This window comes from Polypterus senegalus, chromosome 18 (genome assembly GCF_016835505.1).
Source record: "Polypterus senegalus isolate Bchr_013 chromosome 18, ASM1683550v1, whole genome shotgun sequence".
Lineage (NCBI taxonomy): Eukaryota > Metazoa > Chordata > Cladistia > Polypteriformes > Polypteridae > Polypterus > Polypterus senegalus.
In genome coordinates, this window is record NC_053171.1 from 21,176,784 (window position 1) to 21,195,707 (window position 18,924).

The 18,924-nt window shown below is 41.8% G+C and overlaps 1 protein-coding gene across 3 annotated transcripts in view; it reads right to left on the bottom strand.

Annotated features, from left to right (window-relative positions):
* Positions 1 to 18,652, bottom strand: part of LOC120518649 (ovarian cancer G-protein coupled receptor 1) — a 79,158-nt gene extending 60,506 nt beyond the window's left edge. For 2 of the 3 annotated variants that reach the window (XR_005631269.1, XM_039741542.1), the window contains exon 1: positions 11,790 to 11,870. The gene's annotated coding sequence lies outside the window, so the exon portion shown is untranslated. Of the gene's footprint in view, positions 1 to 11,789; positions 11,871 to 18,596 lie in introns of those variants that run through there. The other variant, XM_039741545.1, reaches the window with a different exon arrangement.
* Positions 18,653 to 18,924: the final 272 nt, after the last annotated feature.

Here is an 18,924-nt window from a genome sequence, read left to right on the forward strand (position 1 = left end):
GATCATCTCCAGACAGAGGAGCAGCTTCAGCGACAGACTGAGGAGACCCCACACTATGTGACTCTTCAATTCCACCCGGGGGAGTAAATGCTAACATTACTCAAAGTTATTGTCTGCTTTTTAATTTTAAATTTTTTTCATTTTTCATTTTTATTACTCTTTAATTTAATATATATTTTTTTTGTATCAGTATACTGCTGCTGGATTATGTGAATTTCCCCTTGGGATTAATAAAGTATCTATCTATCTATCTATGGTGCCTTTCACATCTATCTATCTATCTATCTATCTATCTATCATATAGTGCCTTTCACACATCTATCTATCTATTATATAGTGCCTTTCACATCTATCTGTCTATCTATTATATAGTGCCTTTCACATCTATCTATCTATCTATGGTGCCTTTCACATCTATCTATCTATTATATAGTGCCTTTCACACATCTATCTATTATATAGTGCCTTTCACATCTATCTATCTATCTATTATATAGTGCCTTTCACATCTATCTATCTAAACCTCATGTCATTGGTATAAGAAAATAAACCTGAGTCCTTGGAGAAGACCTGCTTGAATTTAGCATGAATGTGAAAACTCCCAAAAGTGTGTGACTAGGTAAGGAGAGAAAACGCAGAAGTGACACCAACACACGTTGAGAACACACATTAGCATCTCACAGCAACTGAGTTGCCCCTGGAAGGTGTCATAGACGTCAAGTGTCCATAGCCGTCCTTTGGCTGAAACACAAAACCAACGGCCTGACTCTATGGACATTTTTCAAAAATAAAGTAGGATGTTTCCCAACGTCCTGGTCGTTCTGGCCACCTAATCATCCCTTCTTGCAGGCCTATTGAAATGGTGGCCCAGAACCAACCGCTGAGTGGCCCAGCCTGTGGTCCCACCAGAGCTCCAGACTGCAACTAAAATTGATCGCAAATGCAACCAAAAATAGGCTTTGGTGATTATCATTTCTATTTAGTTTGCCATTTGGGAATGAAATCATTGAAACTTTAAACAAATTATATTGTAACAGATTCAAAGAGTATTTTTGTTAACATATGTGTCAGTATGGGCTCTTCCTTGCATATCCCTGAGCCTCATAAAGGCTAGTTTATATCCTGCACTGGGAGTTGTGGCAAAAATAATGTCTTGGACACGCATGCAGGAGAACATTTCTAAGTACATGGTGCTGCTGATGGATGGCCATGTATTCCAAATGGTGAATTTCAATGAGAGGCTGGTTACGCTTGTGCCAGAATAATGAACGAAGGGCTGAATATAATAGTATAATAGTATATATATGGTCTTCAGCATGTCCGTTACACTCTTTTGGATGTTTTCTGAAGTCCCGAAATGACGTCCTTTGAGGACATTTTTCAGTTTAGGAAAAAGGAAAAAGTCACACGGACTGAGGTCAGGTGAATAAGGGGGCTGGGGAACCACAGGAATGCCTTTTGAATTCAAAAAGTTTGTTATGGAGAGGGCAGTTTTTCGGCACCATTTTGGCACAGACCTCTCGCATGTGCAAATGTTCAGTCAAAATTTGATGAACGGTAAATCTGTTCAAATTTAATTATTCACTCAACATTCTTAATGTTAAACGACGGTCTGATTTCACAAGAGTGTTCACACGTTCGATGTTTTCATTGGTTTTTCGAAGTTGAAGTCCTCCCTGAACGGTGTTCATCTTCAAAGTGTTTTCTGCCTTCCAAAAATGATTTGTGCCAGCGAAAAACTTCAGCTCGGGATAAAGAATGTTCCCCATAGGCCTGTTTTAACTTTTCAGACGTCACACTTGCCGTTTAATGGCACAACGTTGCTCCAAATTCCGCTGTTCCATTTTGCGTGACGCACAACCAAAAACGCAACTTCGCTAATAGCAGCCACAAAAATCACGTAGTTAACGGAAGGAGTTGAAACTCGCACTGAGCTATGGGAGCGTACTGATACACGTGCTCTATCAAGGACAACAGCGCAGCGTTGCCAGATCGCCTGCAGTGTTGCCAGTCTCATCACTTTTCTGCCACACCTCGTATACTGTAGGTCCCTTGTTATGAAGATATCTGTAGTCCCTTCTGATTTCCTTCAGTCACACTAAGGTGCGATTGTCACTGATCTCCTTGTGTTCGCACATCTTTGCATGCTGTTTCTCTTTTGATTTAAAGCATACTCCATGCCAAATGCCAGCCTGTCCGTCCATAAACCTGTGTGAGCAGTCACCAGCCTGATGTTTAGTCACACACAGCAATGTGATGAAGTCTGCATTTGTATTACAGTCATTTTATCGTATCATGAATGCCACTTTGTTAGTTGTTACTTCAGCTGTTTTGGTGTGCGCACTACTGTATATGTTCTGTTACCAATAAATTCTTCAACGGGAGCTTATCAAGGGCAGCACGGTGGCGCAGTGGGTAGCGCTGCTGCCTCGCAGTTAGGAGACCCAAGTTCACTTCCCGGGTTCTCCCCGCGTCTGCATGAGTTTCCTCCCACAGTCCAAAGACATGCCGGTTAGGTGGACTGGCGATTCTAAATTGGCCCTGGTGTGTGTGGGTGTGTTTGTATGCTCTGCGGTGGGTTGGCACCCTGCCCAGGATTGGTTCCTGCCTTGTGCCCTGTGTTGTCTGGGATTGGCTCCAGCAGACCCCCGTGACCCTGTATTCGGATTCAGCGGGTTGGAAAATGGATGGATGGAGCTTATCAACAAAGAAACAAGAAAAATAAGATTAAGTAAATAGTAATAATTATAATTAATACTCCATTACTTGATACCAAGAACTCTGTAAAAAGACATTTTAAAGACAAATCTTTAAAATAAATGTACCAATCTACTTTCACACCATACCTGATGCCTTGCTCTTAAACATTTCATAGATCTCATATTTCAAAAGGGAAACAAATGTTATTGCTATTACTGTACAGCAGCATGGTGGCGCAGTGGTAGCGCTGCTGCCTCGCAGTTAGGAGATCCGGGTTCGCTTCCTGGGTCCTCTCTGCGTGGAGTTTGCATGTTCTCCCCGTGTCTGCGTGGGTTTCCTCCGGCGCTCGGTTTCTCCCACAGTCCAAAGACATGCCGGTTAGGTGGACTGGCGATTCTAAATTGGCCCTGGTGTGTGCTTGGTGTGTGGGTGTGTTTGTATGCTCTGCGGTGGGTTGGCACCCTGCCCAGGATTGGTTCCTGCCTTGTGCCCTGTGTTGTCTGGGATTGGCTCCAGCAGACCCCCGTGACCCTGTGTTCGGATTCAGCGGGTTAGAAAATGGTTGGTTGGTTGGTTGGATATTACTGTACACATTTTGATTTTTGGCACTTATGAGATTTGCCTGGGTCAGATGTGAGTAAAATGTTTTATTTTTTATTTCAGAAGTGAGGAAAAGAGTATTGCTACTACCTCAGTTACTGTTCAGTTACAGCTTTCTTGGTTTTTTTGTTTTTTTAATACATTTTTGATGTGCCAGTGTCAGATGTGACCAAATGTAAAAGAGAAATAAGGAATAAACATGACTTGTTTTAAAATACATTCATTTGTGTTGATTTAAACTTTGTCATTACCTGCTGCTTACTGGCTGGCCCAGCTAAATGTATTGGTTTGAAAATCTGGCCCAATTGAAATTGTAATTGAATAGCCCTGCCTTATTGGCTAAGTACCTCTGACCCCATCAGCACTTAACAGCCAATAGGTGGTGAGCATACTGGTGCAAAAGCAGCTGCTGTCACAAGATCCAGGTGGATGGTACACATTGGTGGTGGATGCAGACGTTACCCACGGTCGATGTGGCGCACTTTGAGTTGGCTAGAAAGCGCCATATAAATGTAATTATTATTATTAGGAGCATCGACAATACATGTAGTGACAAGATGTGGCCACGCTTGTGACTTTGATATTTGGTTAGTATCTTGGCCTGAACAGAAGACTGCTCTGTCCTTAAAGCCATAATACAGCTTGACCTGTCCCTCAATGAACTGCACTTTCATTGGTTTCAAATGACCTTAGCCACTGCAATCATGGCTTCTTTTGTTTGCAAATGCATTTTATTCCCAGGATTTGCATATCAGAAGTGCTTACAAACAAACAATATTAGACAGTGTGATAGACGGCCGACTGTTCAATCCCAGAGCAAGAAGAATGGAGGCTTTTCTGGATACTGCCTCCCCTGGAACGCTAGGTGGCAGCTCCCTTGGACGGGGACGGTTCCCCGGATTCCCTCAGGGCATCCTGGGACATGGAGTCCGTTTCCTCAGCTCTGTTGGGGGCCGTGGGTGCCGCCAGGGGGAGCTTACAAAGAACCTGGGGATTTATGTTATTACTACAACCCGGAAGGACTTCAGAGTCACGAGGACAGAAGCCCACAGTACTTCCGGGCTATTTGAGAAATAAGGATGTGGCATTGACACAGAAGAAGAGACGGAGTACTTCCGGGTCATGGACTATTTAAAGGACTGGTCAAGACCCAGCAAGGAGAGCTGGAGTTGGGCGGCTGGGTGACTAAGCTGCTGGGAGTGGAGGAGCACTAGATCTGAAGAAAAATATTAAAGAAATCTTCTTGGTGCTTTTAAACATGTGTCCTGGACGTCTGTCTGGTGGGCTTAACAGGGCAACAGCACCTCTAGCGTCCACAAGTGATTCCAACTTTTTGGCTAACTAGTGTAACACTAGAGGGCACTGACAACACGAGGTAAAAGCACCAAGGACACTTTTCATTTCTTTTCTTTCCGTCACAGTGCTCTCCACCACCATTCTTTTTTTTTCCATTCTCTTTCTCCTCCACACCTCCCAGCAAGCGTTGTCTGCTATCTCCCAACTCTGGCTCACCTGCTCGGTTCTCAGCAGTCCTTTAAATAGTCTCCGACCCGGAAGTACTTCCATCCTTCTCATCACGTGACTTGTCAGCACTTCCGGGTCAGATAGAGTACTTATGGTTTTCTTCATCCCAGAAGTACTTCTGGGTGTCCGCTTCTAGCAGTATGGGGGGCTATGTAGAAAACAAGAGTCCCAAGGTCCTCCTGCAGCGTCTCCTGGCGGCACCCACGGTACCCTGCAGGGCTGTGAAGCCAAACTCAGGGTGCCCTGCGGGAATCAACTAGATGTCGTCAGTTTTGTGGGTTAAACGAAAAAGCTCAAGATGTTTTTCATATCCCATTTCTCTGTTTAAAACTATAAAACATAAGTATTTTTATATTACATTCAAAAATTGAAATGAAATGACTAAAAAGTGCAGAAAACTCTCGGTAAGTAACGTGCCGTTTCTCCAGCATAGCCATGGACGTCTGTAGTACTGTAAAGGAATAACAGTAAAACCAGAAAAAAGTGTGGGCACCCCTGCAGTAAAGCAATGCTAAGTTTTTCTTCACATACTGCCAGCCATATTGGGAACGATAGCCACTAGAGCTGTAACTATTTGTTCTTTATGGTTTAAGTTTTCGGCGGTGGGCTGGCGCCGTGCCCGGGGTTTGTTTCCTGCCCTGCACCCTGTGTTGGCTGGGATTGGCTCCAGCAGACCCCCGTGACCCTGTAGTTAGGGCATAGTAGGTTGGATAATGGATAGATGGTTTAAGTCTAGGACTTTTTCAGTATAGATAACGTTATTACATACATCTTTCACAATTAAGAAATTCCACAGAATCTGATTAGGACTATGGATGCAGGATACATCAGTTGTTATATCTCAATCAACCTGTAATAGGGGTCAAAAATCATGCTTATACCAATGTGACGTCAGGATTATTTTCAACAGACTAAATCAATATGTTGACCAATTAAGAATATGCCAGTGAAGTAGGCCTGCTCAGAGCTGTTTGTGCCGAATGTCGGTGACAACGATATGCGACATGCTTGTTGTTTGGCTGGAGCATACTAAAAAAATTAATGACTTTTACCATTCTAAAAGATAGATACGTTGCTTACTTTAAAGCAAAAAGAACAATAAAACCATTGTCTGCACTGCAGCCTGTCTACTTTTGTCAGCGGAGTTGTTATTTAATAAAGACACGGCACTCAGTCAATATTTGCTGAAAGCAGAATCCATGACTCTGCCATTCATAGCCGCAGCACTCACAGTTTACATTTATAACAACTAACAGATAAAGTGTGGTTTAGAGTGTCTGTTCAGTTCATTTGATTAGGTCAAGGAATTAAACTAATTGGGAAAAGCCTAATTATATATAAGCTTTGGTGCAATTTGCACAAATAATATGCAAACGAAATAACACATAATGAGATAAGAATTGCCATAGAATACATAAGGACTACCTTTAATCAGTACCAGGGGGCTTCGCCCCCTGCTCGCTTCGCTCACCAACCCCCACCGGCCTGCGCTACATGCCAGTCACTTCACGTCTCTGCCGCTCGCTTATGTGGATTTCACTTTCACCAAACAACAAATCTTTTAAATCTCGTGGATACGACTCTTCATTGGGAAGAAACGCTACTTTTCCCTGATGGCAACACGAATTAGACGATCTACATGTCTCCGACTTAAAGTTTAAAGCCAAACAATATCGACATACTTCTGTCATATCACCTGTCTGTATGTTCAATCTGTTCTCGCTGTTCCGTTAATTCAACGAGTAATAATTTCCATTTGTTAGCGCTAATGAGATCTTTACTATCAATTTTAGTACTTTCATAATCTCTAACCTGCTCTGCATGCGTATCGTGCCAACATTTTTGAAACTCTTTATGACGTTCTACTTTGTCTTCTACTCTTTGTCTTTTATTTCCAGACCCGGGCATGGTTGGCACAAAGTCTCCCCTTGCGGGACTTGAAATTGTCTCTCTGAAAAAGTCTTGTCTCATCCCAGGATTTTTTTTACAGTGGTGTGAAAAACTATTTGCCCCCTTCCTGATTTCTTATTCTTTTGCATGTTTGTCACACAAAATGTTTCTGATCATCAAACACATTTAACCATTAGTCAAATATAACACAAGTAAACACAAAATGCAGTTTTTAAATGATGGTTTTTGTTATTTAGGGACCTACATGGCCCTGTGTGAACAAGTAATTGCCCCCTTGTTCAAAAATAACCTAACTGTGGTGTATCACACCTGAGTTCAATTTCCGTAGCCACCCCCAGGCCTGATTACTGCCACACCTGTTTCAATCAAGAAATCACTTAAATAGGAGCTGCCTGACACAGAGAAGTAGACCAAAAGCACCTCAAAAGCTAGACATCATGCCAAGATCCAAAGAAATTCAGGAACAAATGAGAACAGAAGTAATTGAGATCTATCAGTCTGGTAAAGGTTATAAAGCCATTTCTAAAGCTTTGGGACTCCAGCGAACCACAGTGAGAGCCATTATCCACAAATGGCAAAAACATGGAACAGTGGTGAACCTTCCCAGGAGTGGCGGCCGACCAAAATTACCCCAAGAGGCGCAGAGGCGACTCATCCGAGAGGTCACAAAGACCCCAGGACAACGTCTAAAGAACTGCAGGCCTCACTTGCCTCAATTAAGGTCAGTGTTCACGACTCCACCATAAGAAAGAGACTGGGCAAAAACGGCCTGCATGGCAGATTTCCAAGACGCAAACCACTGTTAAGCAAAAAGAACATTAGGGCTCGTCTCAATTTAGCTTAGAAATATCTCAATGATTGCCAAGACTTTTGGGAAAATACCTTGTGGACTGATGAGACAAAAGTTGAACTTTTTGGAAGGCAAATGTCCCGTTACATCTGGCGTAAAAGGAACACAGCATTTCAGAAAAAGAACATCATACCAACAGTAAAATATGGTGGTGGTAGTGTGATGGTCTGGGGTTGTTTTGCTGCTTCAGGACCTGGAAGGCTTGCTGTGATAGATGGAACCATGAATTCTACTGTCTACCAAAAATCCTGAAGGAGAATGTCCGGCCATCTGTTCGTCAACTCAAGCTGAAGCGATCTTGGGTGCTGCAACAGGACAATGACCCAAAACACACCAGCAAATCCACCTCTGAATGGCTGAAGAAAAACAAAATGAAGACTTTGGAGTGGCCTAGTCAAAGTCCTGACCTGAATCCAATTGAGATACTATGGCATGACCTTAAAAAGGCGGTTCATGCTAGAAAACCCTCAAATAAAGCTGAATTACAACAATTCTGCAAAGATGAGTGGGCCAAAATTCCTCCAGAGCGACGTAAAAGACTCATTGCAAGTTATCGCAAACGCTTGATTGCAGTTATTGCTGCTAAGGGTGGCCCAACCAGTTATTAGGTTCAGGGGGCAATTGCTTTTTCACACAGGGCCATGTAGGTTTGGAATTTTTTTTCTCCCTAAATAATAAAAACCATCATTTAAAAACTGCATTTTGTGTTTACTTGTGTTATATTTGACTAATGGTTAAATGTGTTTGATGATCAGAAAGATTTTGTGTGACAAACATGCAAAAGAATAAGCAATCAGGAAGGGGGCAAATAGTTTTTCACACCACTGTATATAATAGAGAGATATGTGATATGAGATATGAGACAGGAGTCCCCTTTGTTATCTACCAAACATTGGTGCTATCGAGGTTTTCAGGCATTCGTTTACACATACAGTAGGTGCCAGAGCCATCTGCTAATGTCTAAGAAAAAAAATGATATCATTAGATCCTTTGCCTACATTTGTATGCATTTATTTTAAAATATATGAAGTTACTGTTTATAAAAGTATAGTATAACTCTCACAAACCTTGGAGATACCGTGGCCTTTTTCTGGTGGCACTGGGTGATGTGATTGGCTGCCAGCCTATCAAAGGACCTACCCAAGTACACACTGTGCTCTCATGCCTACTGTAATACACTTTTAGCAATTTGTTGTCCACTTGATAGGTTACTATGAATACTTTTTAACAAAATGTATTTTATAATCCTACAGTTCAGAGATTTTTACTTTTTAATTACTACTTAATTTCTAAACGCAGTAGAGTGTTGTACCGTGTTAGCCACAGATTGATACAGGAGAAAGGAGGATGAAATGACACCTTTTATCGGCTAACTAAATAGATTATAGATGCAAGCTTTCGAGGCAGCTAAGGCCCCTTCATCAGGTGAGGTGTAACAAAGAAACTGAAAAATACTCTCGCTTATATTGGGACAGCAAAGTGGTTTTGTTTCTTTCATCTTAACAACCTTTTTGTTAGCAAAATGAATATACCTGAGATGAATTAACCCTGAAAGAAGAGAACAATGAACTAACAAAATGCACAGATAAGATAACCATCACTAGAGAAAGTCCTGTGAGGTTTTTTTGCAGTGCATTGTCTGTAAGATAGGCCTCTGATGGAGTCAGCTGGTCACTCAGTCTGTGAGTCCACATATCTGCTCATAAAACTCTTGTCTCTATTAAGACCATTTTGTAGAGTGTTGAATTTAAGCATAAGTTTGTATTCCCGTTCTCTCTGCTCCTGTTGTGTCTTGAAATGACCCATAAGCACAGTGACCCTCAGATCCTTTATGCTGTGGCCATTACTGTTAAAGTGTGCTGCCACCAGAAGATCAAAAAAAAATGTAACAAAATGACACATAAGTGTCTCTAGTTCACCCTATCGATATTAAAAATTAAAGTCCACCCATCTGAAAATAAGTTGACACTTAAAGTTTTTTTAGTTTCCTCACACATTTATGCAGGAAATATTGTCATCTTATAACCCACACAGGTGTTGTACGCAAGTAGGAAAAATAATTTAAGGAGGTCAAACTGGCCACTTGGGGGGAAAACAAAGTGCTTTTTCAAATATGATTCCCCGCACAAGTGGAAAATGGGCCATCTGAGCAGGCATATTTCATTTACAGTTGTACCTGCCGTTTGGAAACAACTTTAAAACTTCTGTTTAGCAGAGTTGCTGTGAGCAATCTCCGCTTGAACTAACTTATCATTAATTTAAAAAGTGCTTTAGACATTAAGTTGTGCAATGCTGAAAAAGAACTGATTGTTGAGAAGGAAAAATACTTTTTATATATTTATTATTTAGCTAATGATATTATATAAAGCAAATTCCAACATTTGAGAGACACACTTGGGTCACATTTCTTTTGCTTTTCCAATTGAAGCATACAGTATAGGCAGATGAAGTGACTTGCTCATAGTCACACAGTGCCAAGTTAGTAGGTTTTAACCCCACAATCTTAAAGTACTAAGCTTTCCTTAACCACTACCTCACTAAAATGTACTCAATACATTCTAATTATTGTTATTTAATATTTAGCTGACAATTTATTCAAGGCGACTTACGTTTGAACATCAAGTTAGTTCCATCTTTTTTCGTCATTTGGTGCCCAGGGCATTTGACGTGACGTACCCATGATCACTCAGTGGGTTTGAATTCATAACCTCAGGGTTTGAAATTCAAAACCTTAACCACTACGCCATGAGCAGAAATATCCCAATTGAAAATATGAAGGCAGTTCTTATGGTGAAAAGCGAAACAGAGATGTCCGGCACCAATGAAAACACGTAATAAAATAAATAAATAAATGTGAGGCACCCGTCTACCCAAAAACTCATCGTGTAATCGGAGCGCTTTAAATTGAGGGAATGCAACATTTCCTGAGAGCCTGTGGTTTTAGTGTGCTTTTTTAAACATACGTGAGAAAAAAAAAAAGCATTTTCTGAAAATAATCAGAGAAGCAGCTCTCCGAAATACGAAATACAATGGACGCGACAGATGGAATGCTTCAATAAAAATAATGCGTTTCTGCTGCTCAATTACAAAAAGAAAAAAACATCATTGCAGACATTTGGAAGAAAACAAAAGCGACAACAGACATCTAATCACCATAAATATTGTATAATGGAGAAATATTCGGCAAGCTTCACACACTCATTCACACAATTAATCCATCATTCAAGCCAATAAATAATAACAATAATAATGCGTTTTACTTTATTATACCGTTCAAAACACTTACAGACACGTAACAGGTTAAAATCATAAAATAATAAAACGTTTACCTAACTCAATGAAAATCCTAGTCTTTCATCCCACACACTGCGCTACGACGGCAAGAACATGAAAAAACTGTAAATTATTGATCAGTTCACACCAGTATCTACAGATGAGCGCTAACGGATTTTATTCATTCAGTAACCGATGGAAAATAATGTATGGGAGTCACTGTTTCTTTTTTCTCTACTACATAAACTGTATTTGCAGATTATTAATAAAGATGACACAAACCGCATGCTCCTGGGTTTAGGTTGTTTCCAATTTGTGCAGTGTTTTCACTTCTCGTTTGCCTATGCATGGTCATGATAGATAGATAGATAGATAGATAGATAGATAGATAGATAGATAGATAGATAGATAGATAGATAGATAGATAGATAGATAGATAGATAGATAGATAGATAGATAGATAGATAGATAGATAGATAGATAGATAGATAGATAGATAGATAGATAGATAGATAGATAGAAGGTATGGGTATCCCAAGCCGGCGTGGTTCATTCATGCCTTGCGTCATACCTCAGGGATTAAGCACCAATCCTCTTTGACGGGAAAAAGTGAGTTTTAAAAATTGACGATAAAAACTGTCAGCAGTACAGCGATTAAAAGATAAAAGTGTCCCCAGCCCTGCCGACTCAATAAACGTTTCGAAGAGGAGCGACCGGAGGAAACATGCCAGAATATAAAACACATTATTACAACGTCTAAACAAACGAACTGTAAATAAAAAGCAGAAAATAAGATAAAAGCAGAACTAGGAAAAAAAAACTGAAGACAATAGAAAACAAAACAGTTACAGAGAAGGAAAACACTGACAAAGTGTGCCATGCTGTGTATTTCAGCGGTATTAGAAGTATTTCGTGACGGCACATGGCTCACCTTTACGCCAGTTGCTCCTACATAGCGGGTGTTCCTGTACAGCTGAATAACGGTAAAGACGACTGTGTCGCGCACCTGCGAGTTCTGAGGCTGAACGGACACGCCCTCTGCGAATACTAACGCGCGGAGGACCACGTGACCTGTCCGACTCCGAAAAAGGGCGGGGGTGGAGGAAGAGTGAGCGCGTGGGCGTGGTGTGCGTGCTCGACGCCGTGGTGCGATGACATTTGCCTGCCCTGAGATAAGGGTTTCCGTCTACGTGAGAAGATGCTCTATCAGTCTGCGTGAAAATAGTGAAGTTGTGGTTAGCGATAATGTTTGCAGCGCAAAAAATCGGTGTACTTTATAAAGCTGGATGTATGGAAGTCATTTCTGAAATTGAAATTCTACTACTACAGGTGATATTTTTTTACACAACGGTTTATGGCAAAAGTTGTTTTCATGCTCAGAATACAATTTGAAGTGTATTTGGAGCTGAAAAATGGTAGTCATTCTCAATCCTAACATTAACTGAGGTAGAAACACCCCAGAATCAGGCATTTCTTACACATATTTTGCTCTCAATCAGTATTTTTTTTTCTATCTTCATATTCCTTAATAACGGCCAATAATTTATATTTAGAGTTTTAGAAAGAGAAACATTTGTTGTTTGAATGATTTTTACAGAAATATGCATGGTGGGAATAATTCCTCCATGGTCTTATCCAGGTAACAGGTAAGCAGACAGTAAAAGAATACACAGCCAAAAAAAAAGTGGAAAACTATTTGAACTAACCGAGAAGCTTCTCTCCTCTTACCTAGCACTTAGGTGCAACGTGTCATTAAAAATGCATTTCCTACACTCTTTCCCCTGAGAGCATGGGTGCAGACTCTAATGAAAATGGGGATGGGTTCTACCAGGAGAGCACTCAAGTGGAGAGACACTATAGCGGAAAGTGGACTGAGGGATGTAAGATCAGTGACAGCAGCTTTGAGGGCTTTATAATGGAACATGGTGGGACAGCGGGGGCCAAGTCTTTAAAGAGAGCTTTTAAAGTAGCTAACAGTCTTTGTCTCCCTTAGTATAGTCATGAGTGACTGAAAGGACAAGATTGGGAATACAAGGGAATAAAATAAGGTTTCTAGGCAGGTTTGCTGGGCCCACTTTCCATGACTGAGAAAGAAGCAAAGCAATAAGGAGATCTTCAAATAGAACCTCTGCTTCTCTGGACCGAGAGGAGCTAGTTGAGGCAGTTCAAGCATGTAATTTGGATGCCCAGAAGCGAGTTTCACAGTGGGTATGCCAGGCACAACTCACTGGGAGAATATCTGGAGCTTACTTAGGATACACTGTAGTACTTAGCTCCTAGCTGAGGAGGTGGGGACTCTTGCTGATTTAAGTGTAGCATGGTCTGCCCATACAAATATATGCCAATTGAAATTGAAATATTGCTTTATGTGGTACAAGCCGCCATTTAATTTTTGTCAATACATTTATCATTCAGAATAGCAATTTCATCTTATTTGTCAGCCTAAATTGTAGTGAGGTCTTCCAGCTCGTCTATAGTCAAGTAATAGTAGCAACTCAAATCAAAGGAAGTACAGTAATCCCTCACTACTTCGCGGTTCACTGTTCGCGGATTTTTAAATATAGTAGTAGTATTTCCTAGTCTAAGAACAACAAAACAAGTTCGGTGACTAAGTGCGTTGTAACACGGGCTGTGATTGGTACGTGGGAGGGAGACGACAAATCACAACTTCCCGCTTTCTAATCGGGCCCGTGATTGGTGCTTTGACTGATGCCCAGATCTCACAGCATCTCCCCTTGTCTCTCTGTTGCGGCCACTTCGCTTCAAGCTTTCTCGCCGAGCGGTTTACTTTACACTGTACTGTGTGTGATTTTTTTGTGGTTTCTTTGTGTTGAACTTCGCTTCAGTTTTTAAACCCTGCAATGTCTCCCAAACGTGCTCCTTCTTCCAAGGCTGGTGCTGAGCCTAAACACCAACGAAGAATGATGACGATCGCTGAGAAGGTGAAACTTCTGGATATGTCAAGGGAGAACGTTCGCGGCTGTGGCTGCAGACTGGCTAAGGATCTGCAAGAGCGGTCACAGGAATGGGACGACGATATAGTTCGATCGGTCTAATTTTTTAACAAGGTCGACGACGTCATGACCGCCTACAAGCTGCTCTTCGACCGGAAAAAGAAGCAGCGGCAGCAACTGCCGATCACAATGTTTTTGCAGCCTCGCAAAAAAGAGCCAGTTCCTACTACTACTACTACGGATACACCTTCGGAAACCGTGGAAGAGGTGCCCCAGGAAATGGCACCACAAAATACAGTCATCGGCTGCGCAGTAAAAGTCATCATCACCTTAATCGTCATCATTTTTACTGCACAGCATATTCATCACCATCATCACTTCATATATAGGTACGTGTACTTTGCTATACAGTAACTGTAAACTTATCTACCGATTTCATATTGCTTAACAGTTGTCCCTGTTATTAATAGAGTAAAGGGTGGGTTGTAAACAGTATAGGGAGGGTTTAAAAACGTCCAAATACACGTTAAATAATTAAATAAATATGGTGTCCCTACTTCGCGGAAATTCAGTCATTGCGGCCAGCCTTGGAACCTATCTCTCACGATAAACGAGGGATTACTGTATTAAAAAACGTGCTCAGTTTCATTGCAGTCTTACTATTGGCGTGACAACTTGGGCTGAAACCTCTCAGTGACCAGAGCTTTGTTGAAGGTGCCCACATTGGCACGGACCCCACCTATGAAGCATTTCCCACAACAAATTTTAGAAAGAAATCTCATAAAATAAAGTAGGAACAAGGCAAATTTCAGATGCTTGGAGAAAGTAAGCAAAAGAGAGCAACAGTTGTAATGAGGTTTATACTGGCGCTTTTCCACTGCATAGTACGGCACAGCACGGTTCAGTACAGCTCACCTTGGTTCGGCTCAGTTCGGCTCGGTTTGCGTTTCGACTGCAGTTTATTACCGCTTTAGAGTGGGCGGGATTATTCACGTGTCGTTATAGTTGCGCCGCCTCTACTGCTCGCTCTTCATTTTTTTTAACTTGTCCCTACACTGTTTGTAAGTCCGATGGTAGCCATGTGCGCCCAAGAGCTTAGCGACCTCCTGAAAAACTTTTTCATTCCGCGTCGCCCCATCCAGCTCTCGCTGGATCCGCTCCTCGGCTACCAACGAGAGGAATGTCTGTACTTCCTCAATAGACCACGAAACAGCCATTTTTGGTTAAAACAAAATGGTGCATCCGAACCTTCGCTGGCTGTGCTAAAAATCTAGCGGGTCTGTTGTGTCTCGTGTCGCAAGTTCAGTGACGCAGTAATGACGATTTTCTTCGGCTAATCAGTGACCAGCAGAGTTTACACGTCACGTTTTGGTAATGGTTCGGTGCGCTTGGAACCTCGGCTGAGGTGGTACTAAAAAAAGGACCAGGTACCAGGTACTGTTCCCAGTGGAAACCCCCCAAAAGTGAGCTGAACTGAACCGTGTCGTGCCGTACTATGCAGTGGAAAAGCGCCTTACTTGTACATAAGTGTACTGGTTGGGTGAGGTGCTTGTATTGTCAATGCACACCTATTCAATGCCACTTTTCCGCAGCTACCAAAATCAGAGAAAGCCTCATTCTAATTTTAATCCCACTACTTGTTATCTTAGAGTTCCTGATAGCACCTCACCTGGATGTTACTCAGTATATGAAGCACATAAAAATCTGGCAATGCTTTAAAGAAGTCATTGACTGCCATCCTGGAGGACGAGGCAACAGTCCATGGCATGCATTGTTGGCCTAAGTACAATTTTTAAATACACAATTATAGTCACTTGGATTGGCCTTTTTTGTAGAATATTCGCTGTCTGGGGAAGCGGCTGTCACAGGTGCTATGGATCATAAAAAAGAGTATTTCTAACAGTTTGGACCAATGTTTTCATTTAGCACAGAGTTTAACAGTGCTGAACAAACAAAAAGTTTAAAAAAGCAAGTAAATGTATTACACAAAATAATATCCTCTGCATAAACATGCAAATAAACCATGGCATTTGTCTAATTAAGTCAATGGGCAAGTAACACTGCACAACAAACATTTACAGTAGTTACAGTGCTCTAAAATGTGCTCAATTTTCCTAATACACATCATTTTTGAGTTGGGACCTTTTTAGGTTGTACTTTCAACATATAAACCCTAATTATGGTGTTTTTAAAGTTAAATTTAGAATAACATGTATTTAGTGCTGTTTGAGAACAACTTTCCAGCCTTTTCTTGGAAGTCTCAGAGTGGTCAGCGACAAGCACGGTGAATGGTTTCATCAGGACATTTCTGAATTGCAAAAGCGATACCAAGGCAAGAAGAGTCGACTGCTGGACCCCTACGGGGGATATTCCTGAGGCCAAGGACAGCAGAAAGTTGCACGCTTCTACCATTTAGACACTCCTGGCATTTATATATTTTGTAAATAAGTATTTATCCATCTATCCATTATCCAACCCACTATATCCTAACGACAGGGTCACATGGTCTGCTGGAGCCAATCCCAGCCAACACAGGGCTTCTTAGGTAGAATGCCTAGAGGGGACTTGGTGGTCTCGTGGCCTGGAACCCCTGCAGATTTAATTTTTTCTCTCCAGCCGTCTGGAGTTTTTTTTTTTCTGTCCACCCTGGCCATCGGACCTTACTCCTTTTCTATGTTAACTAATGTTGTCCATCCATCCATTATCCAACCCGCTGAATCCGAACACAGGGTCACGGGGGTCTGCTGGAGCCAATCCCAGCCAACACAGGGCACAAGGCAGGGACCAATCCTGGGCAGGGTGCCAACCCACCACAGGACACACACAAACACACCAAGCACACACTAGGGCCAATTTAGAATCGCCAATCCACCTAACCTGCATGTCTTTGGACTGTGGGAGGAAACCGGAGCGCCCGGAGGAGACCCACGCAGACACGGGGAGAACATGCAAACTCCACGCAAGGAAGACCCGGGAAGCGAATCCGGGTCTCCTAACTGCGGGGCAGCAGCGCTACCATTGTGCCACCGTGCCGCCCACTAATGTTGTCTTATTTTAATAAAGCACTGTATGTAAAGCACTTTGAGCTACTTTTTGTATGAAAATGTGCTATATAAATAAATGTTGTTGTTGTTGCAAGGCAGGAAACAAACCCCGGGCAGGACGCCAGCCCACTGCAGAAATATGTATTTATTGTGAATTTGAATCATCTGTCAATCCTTACATGTTAGATAAAGTATTATTTGATATTAGAACTCAGCACATATATTTGCCTATATTGCTTCATGTTAAGCAGTGTAATCTCTCCTTTACTTTTCCCACACAATGGATGGGGAAATCACCTGCAGGAGACTTCTGCCTTTCAGTGTTAGGTTAAAAAAACAAATGTGTGTAAATCAATCATGTTTGTGTAATTACGGAGACAGGCTCCTGTCCTGCGTCTAAAGGCTGCTGGGAACATCAAGCTTAGTTATGTGTGCAACAGGCTGTCTATTTCTTGGAGTATCCGGCACACGAATACCTTCGGGTTTCATTTGAGAAATTCTAAAATAAAACATAGAATGAAAAAGACTGTTCACTTTTAAAATGGTAGCACATTGATATTTTAGTGAGAACGGATTCTTCAGAGTGTGATATATGGCCGGCCATTCATCCCGGCCAATACTCCCAGGCCGCCAGATGGAACCCTCCCTTGCAGCATGGAGGTGCCCCGAATGCTAGCAGGGAATCATGGACAATGGAGTGTTTATTCACAGCCCTGCCGGATACCATGGGGGCCGCAAGAGGACGCCGCAGGGAGGATCAAGGACTATTTTCCCTACAGCCCAGAAGTCCATCCCAGTCACATAGACAGAAGAAATGATGTACTTCCAGGTTGAAGAAAAAAGGAGTTTTCATCCGACCCGAAAGTGTTGCCAGTCACATGGACAGTGTGAAGAAAATCACTTCTGGGTCAAGGACTATAAAAGACTGTGAGAAACACGAGAGCACTGAGCTGAGTTGGGAGGAAGGGTGACAACGAGTCTGGGAGTGGAGGATTATTGTATTGATTGTGGATTTGTGTATTGTTTATGAGTATTGTGGAGTGGAGGGTGCTTTGTGCACTTTACTATTGTAATAAAGTCAATTATTGGACTTTTATCTGGTGTCTGGCGTCTGGTCTGAAGGTTCAAGGGGACGATAGCACCCCCTATCTGTCACAAGAGCTACAAAGAAGCTTTTCAAGGCCACACTATGAAGCTTGCACGTTCTTCGGCTGGCCCATTTACTTTTGTCAGGTCCTCATTCTAAAGATGCACAGTACGTTAATTTGTGATTAACTTGGCCTGGTATGAGGTGCCCGCCTTGTCCCCAGTGCTTTCAGGATACTGGTAATTGTAGTAGGATTGTCACATGTATAGTAAACGTCATACTTATCCAACCAACATGCAAATACATTGCCACTCTCCAGCACCCCTATAAACAAGCATGTATTAAAAAGAAATAATTTTATTTAATAGAAAACAAAAAAAAATCAATTTACCTAATGTGCTCCTTACAGATAGGCATCAGCTTTCCACAACACAGTGCAGGAAAAATGGCACTGAGAAAAGAGCTGATACTGTAGCCATTGAAAGATCAGGGACAGGTGGCATATTGTAGGCTAATGATGCATGTGGTGTCTCATTTCATTCACTTTTCCTGTTCTCCATCACATATATTTATTAGGCTATATTTACATAAGCTTAGAATAGTAGATGAACAGTGAATAGAATTGTTTAAAATAGAAAAGTGAATAGAATTACCTGTTATTCTTTCAGCACTGAGTATGCCTGCATAATATTGAATATATCAAGCCCTCTGTAATTGAGCACACATCTTGGATAAGTTTGCACAGCTACAAACAGCTCTTTGAACTGGAACAAAAACAGAAAAAAGTTATAGAATGGCATCCTCTAGCAGGGACGTACCTTTCAGCTCCACGATGATCGTCTGCTTAGAATTCCAAGAGCTACACCTTAGAAAAGGTGGTGAGGCGGGCGGCCTTCTGCTGTTAGGCACCTGAAATCTGGAATAGCCTGCCAATAGGAATTCACCAGGCTGATACGGTGGAACACTTTAAAACACTGCTAA